Source organism: Calypte anna, chromosome 1, assembly GCF_003957555.1.
Source record: "Calypte anna isolate BGI_N300 chromosome 1, bCalAnn1_v1.p, whole genome shotgun sequence".
Lineage (NCBI taxonomy): Eukaryota > Metazoa > Chordata > Aves > Apodiformes > Trochilidae > Calypte > Calypte anna.
Window position 1 is genome coordinate 172,976,479 of NC_044244.1, and position 19,925 is coordinate 172,996,403.

Below are 19,925 nucleotides of genomic sequence, written 5' to 3' on the forward strand. Positions count from 1 at the left end.
AATGATCTCCCTGTAATCATAAACTTTTCATTTTATTTTGTCCCCTATCCTGTTGATGGAGAAGGAGTGACAGTGTGGCTTGGTGTTCACCTGGTGGCCAGCCAAGGCCAACTCACAGGAAATCACTTGAGTTTCTTCTCTTGTCAGTGGCCATCATAATTGAGCCTCCCTTTATCTTTGGTAGCCACACTCTGGTATCTGATCTGAGAGTGACCACCTCACCTATGCAGAGAAGAAATGTTAGAGCCATAGGATCATAGAATCTGCTGAATTGGAAGGGACCCATCAGGATCATCAAGTCCAGCTCCTGTCTGTGTGTAGGGCACCTTAAGAATCACACCATGTTGCTGAAAATATTATCCAAGTGTTTCTTGAACTCAGGCAGGCTTGGTGCCATAATTACTTCCCTGGGGACCTTGTTCCAGTGCTCTACTGCCCTCTGTTCTTTCAGATGTTCAAATGTAGTTCTGCAAGTGAGGAATATATTGGCTCTTTACTGATCATTGCCCTCAACTCTCTGTGAAATATGAGGAGAATTCAGAAGTATCCAGTAAGGTCAGTGGATTACATTTCTGCTGACAAGGGATTTCAGAAAAGTGCAGTCTAGTAGGAGAAAGCTGATAATCCAAGAGATACCCTTTTTAAAAGAGTTGAACTGAATGTCTTTCTTCTTAGCGCATCACTAAACACAAACTTTTCACACCAAAATTGACAATACCACTCCTTCAGCCTTCTTGAAAGGCTTCCAAATAATTAGTTCATAGCCAGTGTTATATTTCACTACCTCATCATTTCATGCTTGTTCTGAAATAATTGCAAAAAGCACTCTTTACCATGTATTTTTATCTGATGATAACTGACATGCATTATATGTAATAACTGACATGCAAGTGTGATACCTGGTGCAGGGTAAGCAGGTACTTGTCTGAACGAGCTTTCTCCATGTGCCTGCTGAAGAATGGAATGCAGATGGCCCTCTGCTTCCTGACAGCCTGCAACTCTTTCCTTGCATTTCAGCTCTTTACATGGACACACATGAGACAGAGCAGGCAAAATACTTGCTCTGAATAACTATGCACTTAATACTACAGGATTATAGCATTACCAGGCTAGGTTCCAGGACACCACATTGCTAGAAAGTTACCAAACAGCTTAAAATCGGTCTGAAGAGCACTAAAAAAAATGATTAAGAGAGATAGCTTGTTTATGGTGGAACACTGAGAATAATCTGAATAAAGAGAGGACTAAAGAATGCTAAATAATTATTAAGAGTAAAACTTGATAAAGAACTCAAAATATCTAAATATTGCTAATATCAAAAAAAGTAGAAGGTTTAGTATAATTGTATAAAGATTAACTGAAAGTAAAAGGGTGATTTAGATAAAGAAGCAGATAGGCAGCAGCTTCAGTATTTCTGTCAGTAAGTTCACTCAAAGATACTTCGGTCTTCAAAAGTCATAAAAACAGAGTGAAAATCACATCCTAGAAATAGCATTAAATTTGTAAATTCTTTAACTAGTAAGATCCTCTTAGAAGAAAAATAACACACACTTGGAAACTGCAAAACTTAAGTAAGTATTATATAATTTATACCCCACACAAATTGCTATTTAACTTTTATGAAACAGTGTTAGTATAATTGCAAAGATTAAAGACACTAAATCAGGCACCTGATGAATAGAGGGTGCAGATATGGGATAGATCTGAGGGTAGAAATTAATATCTCAGTTTAGAGAAAATATAATACGGTGGATTATTTTTCAGGCTTATAATGAATTAGTTTCTTTATCTTTTGAATTTGTGCAAAGAAGGAAGAAGCAAACACAGTAGCTTTCAAGTGTACAATAGTTAAAGGAAGAATCAGAGGAGAAATAAGGAACTATCAATGGATTATTTAAGGTGATACATCAGATGTAGATTAAAATTAATTTTCATATTTGAGGTCAGTGAGGTGATGACACAAGTGTACGCAAGATGACGAAGAACAGGGGGAATCTTTTTCCACAAAGGCAGAGTTAGGATTCCTTGTGACTGGTAGCAACAATGCTGAGGAAATGGATCAAATACCTCAAAGAAAAATCAGAGGAAGAACTTCAGTAGTAGTTTAACTAATCCTGCTGAACATATTTGAGTATTTTTATTGGCTGGTAGAAAATCTGGAAAAAATCACACTGGGAGAGATGACAGTATAAATACTTTGAACAAAGCATGAAACATTGTTTGCCAACACTGCAGTAAAGGTTTGTAGTCAAGAATACTATTTCAGTAGTTAGGTGATATAACAAAACATCTGGATACAGAAGGCAGATCAATATTAAAAATGCACTCTGCTGTATTATTAAAAATGAAAATAATTTGGTTCACTGCGCAAACCATTACTTCTGGAAATGTAATTTCTACACAGAAAGCTATTTTGAAATCTAAACATCTAATGAACCTTATTAGACATGTTATAATATGTAACTATCTTAACTATGCTTTCAGTCAGTATGCTAGCAAAATTGCTTTATAAACACAATTAACCAGTTTTTACTGGCTCCCTTCCCCTCTGTCCTCACTTGCAAGCAAATCACCCCAGCAGTGCTCTGCACCCCTTGTGCTTCTCCTCCACAGCCCCCTAAACTTTGGCAGCATGAGGAAGATCACTGCTGCTTTCCACAAAACAAATCTATTCATTTTGCTTCTAGTACAAGCTGTTACAACCAAGGTGAGGGTGACTAGGTGCTACTACTGAGAAGGCACTTTGCCCTTCAGTACTATCCAGGAGACAGAGAAGAAAATCCAGCCAGTAAGTGATAAAACCCAGGTTAGGTGACTGATAGCCAAGATGGACTGCACCAGTTAAACATAATGTAAATAGATAAAGTTTACATTGTTTGCCAAGATGGCCAACTGAATAAATACATTTACAGATAGTAGGACAGGATTATACATTTGCTAATCCTAAACAAGCTGATTTATTCATAATGATTTATAAAAAATAATTTATCTGGGTTGAGTGAGTCACAATACTTTAGATCCTATCTCTGGACAGATTTCCAGAAATCTGCCTAACCCAAATTCCTAAGACTAATAAAGGGCAGTGACTCCTCCTGCTTACTTCATTTTATCTGTTAGCAAAACCAAAAATTTTCAACTATGTGCTTTCGGGCCATTCTATTGCAAATATTAGACAGTCTTTGATGCCACCTTCTGGTTTTAGTAAATATACATAGTTCCACACCAGCTGCTCTAAATGTGTTAAGCTGACACACATACAAATCTTACCAAATTTCCATGTGTGTTGCACACATAATGAAGCAGACTTCTAACTTCTAAGTAGACTTCTAACTGTTCCCTTTCTTTTGGTCATCCCTTGTCCCTGGGATAGGAAGTGTCCTTTTCTCATAGCAAACACAGACAACCAGAGGAAAAAGAACAGAACTTTAAATCCTAGCAGTCAACTCAAAACAAACAAACAAACAAAAATATAGAGTTTAAACTTTGCTAACTAAACTCTGAAATGCATCTACATGACAAAATCTGTGGTTGGTCTTTCAGACAAGGTTTTACATGTATTAGAAGCAGACAGCCACATTCTTTTTGGATGCCTGTATGTGAGCAAGGATTGCTTAATATGGGCTTTGTTTTGAAGATAATATTTAAACAGATAGGCTAAGAGATGTTGTATTTAATAATCTGGAACTGCCAGGGGCTGTCCCCTCTAGTCATTATGTGAACGTGGTGAAGAGCAGATTAGAGGGGAATCTCACAACTCTGTAATTCAACAATCTGGACACTGGTCAGTTGCTACATTTGAAATTCCTGCTACATGAATGAGTTCAGCTATAGGAATAACATTGTTCTTCTTTTGCTTTATGTCTGAATACTCCTTTCTAATGAAAAAAGAAACAAAAAACAACCCTGCCCCCCAAAAAACCAACACAAACCCTACACCTTTTGTTCCTAGCTGAACAATTCATTTTTGCACTAACAAGTAGGGAGCTTTGTTAATTTAAACTTTCCCTGATCAGAGCAGTAACAGATGCCTAAAGCACTTGTCTGGTCTGGTCTCATGATTCTGATGCTCTGTCTGGTGCTGTGCTTCTGTGTGGTTGGAAGCAGAGGGCTGCTTCCTGCCTGTGCTGGGTGGATGTGGTGTTGTGCCCAATCTATCAATTGCTAATCTGCCTTTCTAATGAAGACAGAATTGTCTACAGTTGTGATTCCTCTTGCAAGACAACCCAGGCTCGATTCACCAAACTGTGCATTTGTGTTGATAATTACTGTCCTGCCAGCAAGTCACTAGGGAGCATCCAGAGGGCTGCTATAAAATAACACCTAACAGACTAAACTACAAGTTGTTACTGTTGTTCATTTGGGCTTTCTACAAACCATAAAGCTAATATTTTAATTTTCTAGAAATGATGTGGAGTCTTCAGTCTTTATTTCTATAACCATACAGTATATACTATGTAAAAATAAATGTTTCTTTTTTTTGTTTGTTTTGCCTCTTATGCACAGTGTAAATACAGAACAAATGCTCCATGTCTCACACAGTAATGACAATAAGCATTTCTTAGAGATAAGGATCCAAGGAACATAGTACAGAACTATAAAACAAAGTAGATCGGAGCTTTAAAATTCTTGTACTTCACTGGAATTTGTGTACAGTTGGAGTGGAGTTTATCTCATCTAACCTGAACAATCTTAAAATCAAGTTCCTGGTTGAAGTTGAATGCCTGATTTCATTCAGAGTTAGATAGACATCTCCAGAGGGCAGTTTACTTCATTCTAAAATGTATGCTCAGACAATAAGGTATCTCGTGTTTATGTCAACAAGCTGGTGCAGGAGCCTGTGCAGCAAGCCAGCAAAAAGCATCTAGATTTTATATGGCTAGAGGAAAAGGATATGGATCTCTGCTGAAATTTATTGCATTTTTCATTTAAGAGATGATGTTACTTCTTTATAAATAAAGATTTCTTTACTTTGTGCCCTTACACTGCATGAGATCTATTTTTTAATGGAGAATACATGTTACTTACTATGTTAGGATTATAAATAATATTGTTGCTACAGGCTAGCATACTTATTTGAATTTTAAGTTCCCTTAAATATGGTGAGAAAATTTATGTGTGGAGCTTAAGAATAAAGCCATATTCCTGTTATTTTTATTATTTGTTATTTTATCATTTTCATATCATGTCTGTTTTCCTCTACTTCAACCTCAATCCCTTTGTATTCCTGATAGAATTTGTAATTTGTATTTTTACATTTATATTTAAATTACAGATTACATTTCATTTGTAACACCTGATGAGAATCAGATCAGCCTGATCTGTTTTGCTGGCATATGAAATTTTGTGTTCATAACTTAGAAATGAAAAATCATTCCATTAATTTTCTCTCTTTCTTCCATTTTAGGAGCTCTGCTCAGGTACAATGCATCAGTCACATATATGAGGAGAGGCATTCACAGAAATGGGAAATAAAATTGCTACAGCTTTACTGCCAAGAAGTAGTATTAGAATGCAACGAGGGGTCCTCTGCTTTTTTTTACCACAAGAGGTTTTCTTGCCTTCCCTTATTACTGAGTTGATATTTTTTCTACCCAAATAATTTCTATTAGCACTGGGGGGTCAGAGTGGATGATCTTTTGATGTCCCTCCCAACCCAAATTTTCCTCCAAGTCTATGATCCCCCATCTCTGACACATCACTGTGTCCTCCTGTGTCCTGTACAATCAGAACCTCCCATGCTGATGTTGGGACGTGTTACACTGAGCAGGTGCCTGGCTGTGTTCCTAACACCTTTGGTTTTGTCACATGTGAACTGCTCGCCCTTGGCAGAGCATCCCTCTGCTGCTTCCTCCAAGTTTGGTTCCCACTCTGCAAGCCCCATGGAGCAAACATTGGTGTGAACTGTGGATGTGTCCAGAACCTCAGGCTGACCACTCTGGACTGAAAATTTGACTGGGATGACTTTCCACTATGATGGAAATACTAAGAAAATTACCTCAAATACTGACTAGGTGAGGGAGAAAAAGTATCTCTGGGGAAGCCATGTGCTGACTATTAAATTAGCCCAGGCTTGGCTTGTGGGAGTCATTAGACTACAGGATTAGAAGGAGGGGATAAAGAAAGTTATAAAATAGTATTTCTATAAACGATGTGGGAGTTCCTTTTATCTCTAAACTTTCCAAAATTCAAATGTTTGAAAGCTGTATTTTATTTGGTTCACCCTGTTTACCTGATGAGATATTTGCTTTTCAGAAGATAATAGTATGGCTCTATGTGCTTTCCAAAGTCATCAGAGCAATCTGTAAAGAAAATGTGCTTAAATTGCCTTTCTTTATGTTCAATCATGTCATATTAAAAAACACCTCTCATGTTACTAAGAAGTTTCATGTAACACAGACCTCCTTGTGTTTGTTTCTGCATACTTCTTCCAGGACTGTCAAAATGAATTTCTCTCTTTTGTATGCCACAGCCTAACCCTCGAGAGGAGAGGGCTTTGAAAGCTGCCTAGAATTCATGCTGTTCTTTCTCTATTATAGTCTCTATGATATATCTTTTCCCAACAACATGAGGCAAAAAATCTGACCCCACAGAACCATCATGTAGGGTAATACCTTATGTATGTGCTACTGTGAGATGATTTGGGTTATGACCAAGGATGCTGATACCAATGTGAGAAATAAGAGCTGGAAATCCAGATAGTTGCATCTCAGGGAAGTCTTGTCTGGGAACTTCATGTCTGAACACACTGAGCTGGAAGAAGTTGGTTGTGAGCAGCCATGAATGCCTACGTGAGCCTCACTTACCTGAAGAGAGAGTGTATAAAAACCACTGCCTACTAGTTTTGGGGTTAAGACAGGCCTCAGGAAATGAAGGAATGTCAGAAATAAGGGTGTCAAGTAGGGGGTAGCTCATTATTTCACTACTCAGATCCACCATTCAACTCATTTCTTGGGACACAAGTGAAAGCCACCCAACTGCCGGTCCCATCAAGAGAATTTTCACAGCTGGAAAGAATTCATTAACACAGGCAGAGTCTGAAAAGCCAGTTCATTTGCAGAACAGGGTCTCACTACTTTTTTTGTCTTCTCCTTTGGGTCCAGAAAAGCCTCCATGCCAGGCTTTTGAATGGAGGGAGGTAAATTAACATGCCTATGGACGAAGAAAAACAAGTGTGAGGTGAGCTTTTGCAGTCTTGCAGCACCAGGAATGGAATGTGGCCTAAAATTTTGAAATTATTTGCTTATCTTAATATTTTTTTAAGCAAGGCAGGTTTTTACATCCTTTTTTTTTTTTTTTTGAGAAGAAAGTTGAAGTGAAAAGCTATAAAAACATTTCTCTTCTGGAAAGGAAAACTTTTCTCCATAATTTTGGCTCCTGATATACAATTAAATAATTACTCCACTTTAAGCTAATCACTTATCCACCCCTCCATGATATCCCTAGATGAGTAATTTTCTAACTTGTTCAAAAGAAACCAAACAATGCCTCACGTTTTCTGGAAAATATATATCCTTAAGGGTGTAATTCCAGTGTGTTTTTCACCTTATGAAGCCAGCTGTAAGCCTAAAACGCTTCTCAAATGCAAATAGTTTTTTTTGAGACCAAATGCAAGAACCAGGTGGCCAGAAAAACTGGCTCTGCAAAGGTTGTCCTAGAGAACAGACAAGCAGAGATGTACAGATGATATCTACAAAATAAAATGTGCAAAGCATTTGGTGCTATACATTTTGGTGCTACACATCACACGGAAGTGTGCAGACTATTATTAGTTGATTTTTCCTCTTTTTCTCCTTTTGAATCCTGAGAGATTCTTCTAAGGTGTTTTCCCAGGCATACATTTCCTGGCATTCCTGAGCATCAAACTCAGAAACAGGAGGAATTTCAAGAAATCAGACTAGAAAAAAAAATAATTCTGTGTTTATCATAAGTACTTCTTCTAAAACACCTGCTTAATAACAAAATACCAAAGAAAATGCAGTGCTATGGGAGTCACCAGCTACACATCAAAGTGCCAAAAGTTTCACTTACTGGCTCTCAGTCCCTTTGATTTCCCCAGGCATGCTGTGGGAGAGCAGGGGAGTACTTCCAGAAGGCCAAATTCTTGGCTGACTGTGGCTGAAGAGAGGTCAGGCCATGATAATGGAAATTTAAATCATTTGTGTCACCTTTTCATTGCTTTTTAACCATTAACAGTTTAGGGCTTTAAGATCTAGAGCTAAAATATAATATACCTTTATCCTGCCTAATAAAATGGAGATCAAGAAATATAAGTTAAGAGGACTCAGCCCTGGTGAGGCCACACCTCGAGTACTGTGTCCAGTTCTGGGCCCCCCAGTTCAGGAAGGATATCGAGGTCCTGGAGCAGGTCCAAAGGAGGGCAACCAGGCTGGTGAAGGGACTCGAGCACAGACCCTATGAGGAGAGGCTGAGGGAGCTGGGGCTGTTCAGCCTGGAGGAAGCTCAGGGGAGACCTCATCGCTGTCTACAACTACCTGAAAGGAGGTTGTAACCGAGTGGACGTTGGTCTCTTTTGCCAGACGACTTTCAACAAGACAAGAGGACATGGTCTTAAGTTGTGCCAGGGGAGGTTTAGGTTAGATATTAGAAAGAATTTCTTTACGGAGAGGGTGATCAAACATTGGAATGGGCTGCCCAGGGAAGTAGTGGATTCTCCCTCCCTGGAGATATTTAAAAAGAGACTGGATGTGGCACTCAGTGCCATGGTCTAGCAACCGCAATGGTGATTCAAGGGTTGGACTCGATGATCTCTGAGGTCCCTTCCAACCCAGCCAATTCTATGATTCTATGATTCTATGATTCTATGATTCTATGATTCTATGACTTCAGTATTACTGCAAAATAAACCATGCTGTCTCACGTAAGAAATTATAATTTCCATCTCACAACAATTTCATTAGCTGAAATTTATTATAGAAGGTTTTCTACTCTGTTTTTGAGTGAGGACTACCATGAAATACATATTTCTCTTTTGTGAAGCTATTCTAAAAAGGGTATGTGTTTAAATGAACTATATATACCAGCTTCCTTAAGGCGTTAGTAAGGATAACTTGAAAATAAAACACAAGCCAAAATTTGAGTGTAAATTTAATGACCTAATTTCTACACCATTTTCTTCAGCCTTTCAAGGAGCAGAAAATTCAGGTCTCTCCAGGCTATCTTCCACTTCTTGGCTTCTGCAAAAGTTTCTTCTTCCCTTTAATGATGTTTTTGCCATCAATGGCTTCAGACTTTTACTCTTGAGGAAGCAGAACTTGTTTCTCCCCATCTTACTCAAAGCTTTGGGATAGACACAGCTGTGCCCCTCTCAGAGCTGCTGAGATTACTGCTGCATTCCCAGTGCAGCATGCAGCCAGGTGGATGGCTTTCAGAAGAGAACTGGATTTTATTTAGTCTGCTGAAGCTCCCTTCTCTGCCCAACTCTGTAGACAACCTCAAATCCTAGCTCTTTAAATGAAATAGAGATTCAAATGAAGGGCAGGGTGGAGGTAGAAGAGAAGAAAGATGGGTGAAGGAGTGCAGCACAGCAGGATGAGGAATTCTTTTGGTTTGGATAAATGAGGAAGGGAGATATGGGATTAATAAGAGAGAATTTTGAAACCTGACTTGAGTCTGAGGCAGGCATTGCTGAATAGTGAACAAGAAGATGAAAGAAAGAAGACACAAAAGGAGTGGAGACAGTCTCTTGGGGGAAAAGAAGTGCATAGATGGCAGTGTTGTTGCTCATATTCTGTATCCAGTTTTGGAGTCCTGAGCATAAGAAGGACACAGAGCTCCTGGAAAGTGTCCAGAGGAGAGACACTAAAATGATCACAGGGCTTGAGCACCTCCCCTATGAAGACAGGATAAAGAAGCTGGGGTTGTTCAGCGTGGAGAAAAGGAAGCTCCAAGGTGACCTTACAGCAACCTTCCAATATCTGAAGGGGAACTACAAGAAATCTGACATAGGGCTTTTTACACAGGTGTGTACTGAGAGGACAAGGGAAAATGGTTTAAAACTTGAAGAGGGGAGATTTAGACTGGACATTAGGAAGAAATATTTTCCTGTGAGAGTGGTGAGACACTGGCACAGGTTGCCCAGGCAGGTTGTGGCTGCCCCATCCCTGGAAGTGTTCAAGGCCAGGTTGGATGGGGCTTTGAGCATCCTGGTCTGGTGGGAGGTGCCCCTGCCCATGCCATGCAGAGGGGTGGGAATGAGGTCCCTTCCAACTCAAAACATTCTATGGTTCTGTGACAGGGAAAGAAAAAAAAAAACAAAAAAAGGGTCAACTGTGCTGCTGTGTTCAATTTAGATTTTTTTTTTTCATTGTTATATATTTTATAAACTTGGCTCCCATGTGATCAGTATGAATTTTGTTACCTAAGAATGCCTGCCTCACCTGACTATTGAAAGGATCAGTAACTATTTTACTATAAACCAAAGACTGCAATGTGATTTGGCACCTCTCTAGAAATTATTCCTGGGTAAGTGAATGAGAAAGTGCCTTGACACCCATGAAAAAATAGTGCTCATACTGATAGACTGGTGAGGAAATAACATCCTAAGAGTGGCTACTGGGTGGGATAGACTCTCAAGAACAATTATTATTTATACAAAGCAGCAAATAAAATTAAAACCCCAAACCCACTCTCAGACCCCAATTAAAAGTTTCACATTCACAGACCCCAATTCACATTTCCCAAATGTAAATGTAAGGAAAATGAAACAGAAGAATACCTCTTTGACAGAAGAGGTATTTAAACATTTGGAGAATGGGTTCTACAAAATTGTAAAAACCTTGCAACTGTTGTCATCTCCTAGCAGTCTTTGCCCAAAAATAGGATGGGTTACAGGGAAAGGTTATGGCAGTGCTTGACAGCTATAGCAGAGTTAATGGATCTCACCTATTTTCTGTCAAATAAGGAACATTTTTTTATTATTGTAATGTGATAACTGAATAATTGCACTGGAAACTTCAGTAATCAAAGAGTAACTCATTTTGACAATACATGTAAAACAATAAATGGCTTGGATGCCAGAGTGTATGTAAAGTATGAATGATTGCAACAAAGTCACCCATATAGTGTAACATAATGTATATCTTGAAATTAATGTAAGCTGAAACAAAATACAGTCTTGGCACCTTGGCAAGACATTAATTTACTCTAAGTGACACAACCTTTTGTAGGGCTTTCTTTTTTTTTCTTCCAGTTTTGTTCATTTTACAATGAAATCTCTAACACGTCCATCTTTATGTAATTTTACCTTTTAGAAAAGATTTTTGTGAATTTAAATGAAAGGAGAAGCATTAAATGCTGTGAGAAACTTTGAGTAGCAATTCAATACATGCTATTATGCTGAACTGTTTTTAAGACTTATTTAGTCTGCCTTGCAGTGCTATGAACTGATCTCACCTCAGGAATTTCAGAGAAGCTGGTGCTGCCATACTCAGTTAAACAAGGTGCTTTTGAAAAATGCCATGCTTCTCTCTGAGTCCTGAAGAAGACTGAGTACAGGGCACCTACACATGATAAAAAGGAGCTGTAGCACCCAGCTATTCAGCAATAGCTTAGTAATGTTGGTAACAAAACTGTGACCTTACTTCTGCTCACCCTGTCACAGGTGGACATGGTCAGTGGGTGCCTTAGTGCTGAGAAGGAGACTATGGGGTAGTGGCCATTTATTAAAAAATAACTGCAGTGTCTTGGAGGGTTTTCTTTTTCCTCAATGGAAACTAAGGAATGGGATGGATTTGCCTCATATTGGTGTAAAAAAATTATCATAGTGATACAGTATCTTCTTTCCAAATAGATCTATAGTGGACCTCTTATCTGCTACAGTTATAAGCAGACCTATCTTTTATTTACTGGAAGTATCCTGTCTTGTTCTATCTTTTAAGAGTTTTAAGAGAAAGAAATAACTTGCTTCAGAGATGGGTCACAGACTCCCATGTTGAGACTCAAGATGCAGATTCATGACCAGTGTGAGCCAGTCAAATACTGCAGGGCAACTTGGAAGAATTGCCTTTTTCTCCTTCTGTTTTGATTCTGCATCTCTTCACTCCAGTGGTAGCAGTGCCTGGCTGCAAAGAGAATCTGTTCATTTTCCTCCCCAGGTCCTTTTTAACCATATCACTGATCTGATCCAGCTCACCACATGGAAACATCAGGATTAATGGTAACACACAGTTGATAGAGATATCATAGAATCATAGAATCATAGAATCATAGAATTGGCTGGGTTGGAAGGGACCTCAGAGATCATCAAGTCCAACCCTTGATCCACTACTGCTGCAGTTACCAGACCATGGCACTGAGTGCCACATCCAGTCTCTTTTTAAATATCTCCAGGGATGGAGAATCCACCACTTCCCTGGGCAGCCCATTCCAATGCCTGATCACCCTCTCGGTAAAGAAATTCTTTCTAATATCCAACCTAAACCTTGCCTGGCACAACTTGAGACTGTGCCCTCTTGTCTTGCTGAGAGTTGCCTGGGAAAAGAGAGCAACCCCCACCTGGCTACACCCTCCTTTCAGGGAGCTGTAGAGAGTGATGAGGTCTCCCCTGAGCTGCCTCTTCTCCAGGCTGAACAGCCCCAGCTCCCTCAGCCTCTCCTCATAGGATCTGTGCTCGAGTCCCTTCACCAGCCTGGTTGCCCTCCTTTGGACTCACTCCAGGACCTCGATATCCTTCCTAAACTGAGGGGTCCAGAACTGGACACAGTACTTGAGGTGTGGCCTCACTAGTGCTGAGTATAGGGGCAGGACAGCTTCTTGCAGCAAAAGCATGGTTTCCATTTTCAGACATACAAAAGAATTAAAGTAGTTTGATATTTCCTAACTCAGGGCTTCATTCTTAAGATCTAGTCTTAGAAAAGCATCCAAGACTAAGGCAGCAATGAATATGCATGCATAAAATGCCAGAGAGGGGAGTGCTACATGCCAGAAAAATGGCATAAACTGTAACTTAGGATGAACTTTCTCCATGCTGCTGGCTGTCAATACCTGTCACTGAAACAAGTTTGCCAGCATGACTGAGATAGAAAAAAAGAGTATCTACTTCCAGTGGCCCAGCCAAACCCTATGATCTCATTGCCAGTAATCTGCTTGCAAAGGTAGAACTAAATCCAAGCCTGCAAAGCCCCTCATTCCCTTCTGACACAAGTGGAGATGAAAGGAATAACAAAAGCAAAGCACAAAGAGTAACTTTCATTTCAGAGATGAGCAGCTATTTATAGCACAGACATACATCATAGAAAACTTTTTCATTATCAAGTGAAAGTCTAATATGAGAGAAGTTCTTTCTCCTTGTTATACAATGTGAAAGAACATATTTCAAGGCTCATGTAACTTGACTGCTTCTTAGACACTGGAAGAGCTCTGAAATATACCTTCCTTCACTCTCCTGTTAAAATTTTTCTGTCCAGAACATGTATGATGCAGAAAATATCAAGTTATCCACCTTGTAGCAGTCTCTTACCTACTGTGGTTGGGGATGCAGCACCAGGCTTTCCCCTGGTGATACTGCTATCAGATTCACCTTCCAGAATCTGATTAGACTGCTCTCTTCCCTTGCTGTGGAAATCTCTGGGTCTGGGATAACAGAATGCCCAGGGCTGTAGACTAGATCAGCTCCCTTTTTCTTCCTGCACATGAATACCTCAGTTCTCCTGTAAAAAGCAGGTACTTCCAGTTTAAAACTGAAATGCAACTTCAGGACAATGTGTGTCTCCAAAATAGTTCAATGAAGGACAAGCTATGAAGCTTAGGAGCAGAAATAGCACTTGAAAAAGAGGGGAACAATATTTTGGGGATATGTTTAATGATGAAGTCTGTGAGCTGCCTAGCAATTGCCTGGTAACTCTCACAGCAGGGAAGTTTTAAAAAAATAATTCAAGACAAAATAATACTGTGTTTGCTACAGTGTGTTCAGAGTTGGTAATGTTTTCCCAGCATGAGGTTTGCTTCAGATGAAAGTTGTTCCTCTCCCTTCTGTTCTGATAAAGTCACTGGCATGAAGTGAGGCCTCCTGGTGCTCACACACACCAGCTGCACTGTCACAGAGCTTCTCAGGAAACAAATTCTGACATTTCACCTCTTCAGCTGCCAGCTGGGATATGACTTATGGCTTCATGTTTCCTATGGATTATATGAACAAAAGGTATTGTCCATACTCTGTATTTTGTTTTACTGGAAATATTCCTTCTTGAAAATTAAGAATACACTGTGCATAGTCTCAAACATGAATGAAAGATTTGCATTAGTCACTTGAGCTTTAAGCAAGTTTTAAAACACAGTATTTCAATTGTGAAATAATTGTAATTATATGCATTGGAGAAATCTGTGCTATATTAATTTATCTGGCTGAATTTTGCAGGAAAATAATCAAAACACTCAGAAGTGATGGCTTTTTATTCCTATAAGGGAGATTTCTTAAGAGCAGGAACACAGGAGAGTGTTTGGGTCACTGGTATGATGATTAAAGCCATTGTCTGTGACAAAGGTGATGCTGTGCAGGCACACAGCAAGGAGAGGTCATTTTGAATGATGCTCTTATTTACACTGCCAGTAAAATTTTGGACCATGACTTTTGCCATGTATAGAGGCAAAGAAATGCAAATGGCTCAGAATACCTTTGCTGCCAATTATTCCTAACTACTTAAGTGGTCTGTATTTTTTTCTATAGTGTCCTGAATTATGGGCAGTTACTGCATTCCTCTCTGTACAGATACACACACTAATTTTGCTGTAATTCCCTTAGTAGCTGTACCTGTTTAAGTCTGGTTTGGTTATCCCACCTTAAGTATAGCTTTGTGACAAGACCTTGCTTAAATCACAAACAGAAGAGATGAGTTACTCCAAGGTAGATACACTGACTTCTGTCTGAAACACAGATAGGACCACTTTAGAAGCTCTTATCTACTAATCTCCTATCTTCCAATCTCACCTTCTCTGATGGTCCTTTTCCCCGAGACATGTCCTCCTTTGTGATCCAGTAAAACTCTCCATAAATCAGAGATGTAGCAAAGCATTTGAAACTGCTGCAAACCAACTCTTAAGCTGGGAAAGCATACATTTGATCAAAAGAACTGGGACTGCTAGATCTGGCTGTGATAAACCATCACAGCCGAGTTTTCAGGTACAGTCTGTGTAAATATGCCTCCTCTATAGAACAAAGACAGTGTTAGTGATAGCAATAAGTGGCTGAAATCCAACACTGCCAAGGGTTTTTTTCCTCCTTATTCTCCTCAGTTGTTGTGCATTCCTATACAATCTACTTGGAAGATTTAAATGACAGTGTTTGCTGAACCTGACACTTGGCCAAAGACTTACTTAACAGAGCTAATACAAGGACAAGAGATCAAATGACACAGTCTTGAAAAAGTGTCAATATCTATTTGGTGAGTGACAATTTAAGCCCCAGTTTACTGCTAGTCCCTTTTGAAGAACAGGCTCCAAAGACACAGCTCATAACTTCACCATATCCTAAAAGCTGTTAATTAATTGCTCATGTGGGCATGGGATTTTAAAATATTACTCCCCTTGAAGGTAAGTACAAAAAACAGACTCCATTCCTTTGATGCAAGGAAGTATGTGATTCCCAGAGAAAGATAATGTTGCAGTTACATTGTGATAAGGTCACCCCTGCAGGCTCCATGTAAATTGTAGGAATCTTTACTGGAAGTAAACATTTTTATCCCAAATAAAAGATTGGCTACGGGTGGCAAATGTGTCATTGTAAGTCTATAATACTGCCATTTGTTATGTCTTCAAAAGAGATAAAGAATTTATTTAGTATTTGTCAGTCAAGATGTTAGAAGAATTTTTAATTCTCTACCATTCCCTCTCAATGATCAGTGCCTGCCTTTGGGCTACTGAATTTCAGTCATAGGATATTGCTCTGTGTATAGAAGCAAGGACTGTTCCTCCATAAGCTTCAGCCATTCAAATGTTTTCTAACCTAAAATCACAAGCAATGCTAGAACTAAACCAGAGTAGGCATAGGTAGGTCTTAACAGTAGGTTTCCAGCTAAGCTGCAGCAGGAAAAAAAAACCCTGCCTGTCTAAAAAATCCCTTCTGAATCACTATTAAAGCTAAGACTGGTATTGCAACTGATAGATTTTTTTTTTTTTTGGTTCTCTGTCACTTCAAAATAGCAATTAAAGGTCTTGGAAAAACATCTCAAGTTAGAGATAATACTCTGGGCAGATTACAGCTACTTCTACTTATGTTTTGATGTGCAAGACCAGTAAGCTAGCAGAATAGCTAGAGAAAAGCTCCCATTAAAATCATCATACATTTTTCTCAATGCCCTACAAATGCTGGTGTGACAAATCTGCAGTGTGAGGAGCATTTGATATCTGCAGTACTACTTCAATGCCCTCCTTTATCTCAATTGTTGAAATGTGCTATTGCTCTGATCCTCCTGTAAATGCTGTGAACAAGCTGAGGATTTGCCTCCACCACCTCCTGTCATCAGCACTATTCTGTAGAGCTCCATCTGCTCACCAAGGAGCTGTCTTCATCTTAAATCAACCCAAAATGAGAGGGAGAGAGGCTTTGTACCTCTGAACCCAACTGCAGCAAAGATTTCATTCCTTTTACTGAACTCTGCAGTCAGGACATGAAGCTCATGCCCAGATTTCCTGAGGAAGGCAAATGCCCTGGGAAAGGCTGAGGTGATCACCCAACCACAAGGATCTGTCACTTCAGGGTGGGGAACAGTTTTGCTTTCTCCTCTGTAACTTTCTCCCAGCATCTTTCCTGTCCAAAGAAATGCACAGTTGCAGAAGCCAGATGCATTTTGGTTTTTTCGCTCATCATCTCACACACCTTTTTGGGTGAGTTGCTCAAAACACAGCGTAGACATCATGTTTATTATTTGACTCTATAATGTATTTTTTTCTCCCTCTAGAAAGTATGTTCACTGTGTCATTCTGTGACATTTTAAAGATAGCACAGAGTAATATAAAATAATTTAAACACTGTACTTTCTCCACAGTGCCTCACTGCAGAGCACAGGAAAACATTTCCAAAGCTCTTTCAGTTTGTTTTCTGAAAATACTTTCAGTTCACCCATGCAGTACCTATTTTTAGGGGGATGAGTTCAGGCTATCCCTCCCTGGTCAGAGGCCATGAATTCAAAAGAAATAGAGATACTTCCCCCTGCTGGTTATGTTTATAAACCAGTGTCCTCTTAATGGTAAACAGAGGGTCCCCTTTCCTGTTTGACCCTAAATGGTTCATGTAAATGTTCACAGCACTTAGCTTTGTGCATCTAAATTTAAGTGTTCCCATGCACCTCAAAGCAAGTACCTTTCTCCAGTGGCTCTATAAGGCACGAGGCTCCCTAGCATCACCTTTTGTGGTTGGATGCCTTATCCAGGTAGTGCAAGCACCATCCTATAGCTCCCCAACACTTTAGCTGGTAGTCAGCACCACCAGATAGTTCAGATCCATAGAAATATCACTGAGCAATTTTATTGGTTTGCATCACTGTTTGAAAATATAAGGTGGAAATTGAGTTTACCTGGGAAACAATGCATTTTGAATGCTCAAAATTACTGTACTGAGGGAAATCCTGGGAAACTGAGCCATCATTTCCAGGATATGTCTCTAGGTTATGAGGAACATATGTTGCTACGTTGTATTTTGGAATGTTTGTGACTCTTTGTTGAGAAACTACACCAAAGTTTTCTTCCTAGACCTCCTGTTTAGTAAGCAATTGCCTCACAGGTATGTTAGGAAGAGCTAGATCAGCATTTGAGTCAGTAGTTAAATATAGATACTTTCTTGAACAGCAGTTATTCTCATGCTGAGAGAAAGCAGAGAAGTGAGACAAAGTGTTTGCAAACAAGAAACCATTTAAGAATTTCAGACCACTGTATAATTTTGGCATATTTTGTCAGTACAATAATTTGCAGTCCTGCTTATGTAGGAAGAGTTTAGATGATCAAGTGGTTTAGCAGCTACAGTTCACTTTAGTTCCGCATAATAATTTTTAATATTTTTTTTTCATGTTGTCAGTTTATTTCATAAAGGTTTCATTATCTAGGCTGACTGGGAATTTTTATGAAGTGTAAGGATTTACATTTTTATAAGTACTCAAGAACACATTGGTAAACATTTTGGTTTTTTGAGTTTGGTAAACATTTTGAGTTTATGGGATGCTTCAGCAAACTATATTGCAGTACACAGATGGAAGAAATACTCAGGCAAAAGAAGAGAATGAGACTCTCAGTTTGACACTGATAATCCAAATAATCCTATGTCCCAGCAACCTCCTGCTATCCAGATTGATTAATCTATAATCACAAATTGAAGTGCTATTCTAAACCAGCATAGCTGTTTATTGCCTCAATTCCTTTTGCATTTATTGCAATACCACCCAGGGGTTCTGCCAAAGGAAAGTTGTTCCATTGTTTTACTGAGTTATACCTACATTTCAGGCTTTGTTTCATTATACTTTATCCAGAAAAAAAAAAAAATATTATCCCCACTGTTTCTAGAAAACTCTCTCTCCTTTCAGTATCACCACCAGCTCTCAGGTTCCTAAAAAGATTGAACTGTAGTTCTGTTAGACCATTTTTTTTTTAGTTCCCTACAGATTGCTTCAGTACATGAACCCAAATTCTGTAACATAATCCCATCAAAAAACCCAGGTTCCTTCTTTTTCTTGGACACTGGTATATCAATCTTGTTTCCTGTTTATTGACAAATGTAGAATTTCTCATCTTTGTCTCTCTATAATCACAATCATATTGAGATAAATTTATTTCAATTTATAAACCTTTAATCATTCATATTTACTTGTTATATGATGACATCAGATAGCAACAAGATGGCTAGAAGACTTATTTACTGAAATGCTACTGAAGTAGAATGAATAATTAGTCTAGTTGGCTTACCTTGTAGTTCTTGTATGGTGTTTAGATATCCTCTGTGAATATTAGGAAAGTTAAGATATATGATACCTTAACTGTTGGAGAAAACCCTGTCCCATAAGCACATGCTCAGGTAGAAGAGATCAGTTCAGGACAAAGAAGGTTGTGGGGTAATGTTTGGAGATAACTTGAGATGAAAAAACTGCTACAGATCAAGGAATTATGACTACAAGTTATTATTAGATCTCTCTCACTTTATCCCCAACCAAATCTCCTAGAAATCCCCACTCCTGCAGCTCTTAATTCTATTCCTGTCATCTTTGTAAAAGATTATCTTGTACAGAAGACTGCTAAACTAGATGCTACACCAAAATAAAATAAAATCCATCTACTAGTAATTGACTGGATAGTTTCAACATTCCTTGAACTTATTAGAAATTAATATTGGATTTTGTATTAATAATAAAGAGTTTCTCATATTTTTAAGGTACTTGCATTCAGCTGCAATCTTCCACTTGTTTTCAGAGAAGTCACAGTGGAGACATTGAATTCTGACAAGACTCTGCTCAGCACATTAGTAACATAGAACAGTGATCTCTTTCACTTCCTCCTTTTCTTCCCCCTATCCCTGCATATAACAAATCCTCACCATAAGGGGTTTGACTAGGTCATCTTTAGAGGTCCCTTCCAACCCAAATTATTCTATGATAAAATTTTAAGCATCTTTTCTAATTATGCACTGTATTGAGACCTAGCAGTCTGTAAAACATTAAAAGGAAAAAAAGTTAAGATTTTCAGAGAAGTACCCAAATTTTCATGTAATTTTAATTTCATCAAAAGCTCCAGACTGAACAGAATACAGATCAGAAATTAAATGCTATCATACAGTGTAGGAAAGTTGGATTTGCTTTCCAGTAATAATCTCTTCTCTTTTAAAGTTTATCAAATTAGTTTCAGTTAAACTCCTTACATTAACTTTCCAAACTATTCAGAAGAATAATTACTTCAGCTAAAGTACAACTTAAGTGCCCAGGAACAAATAC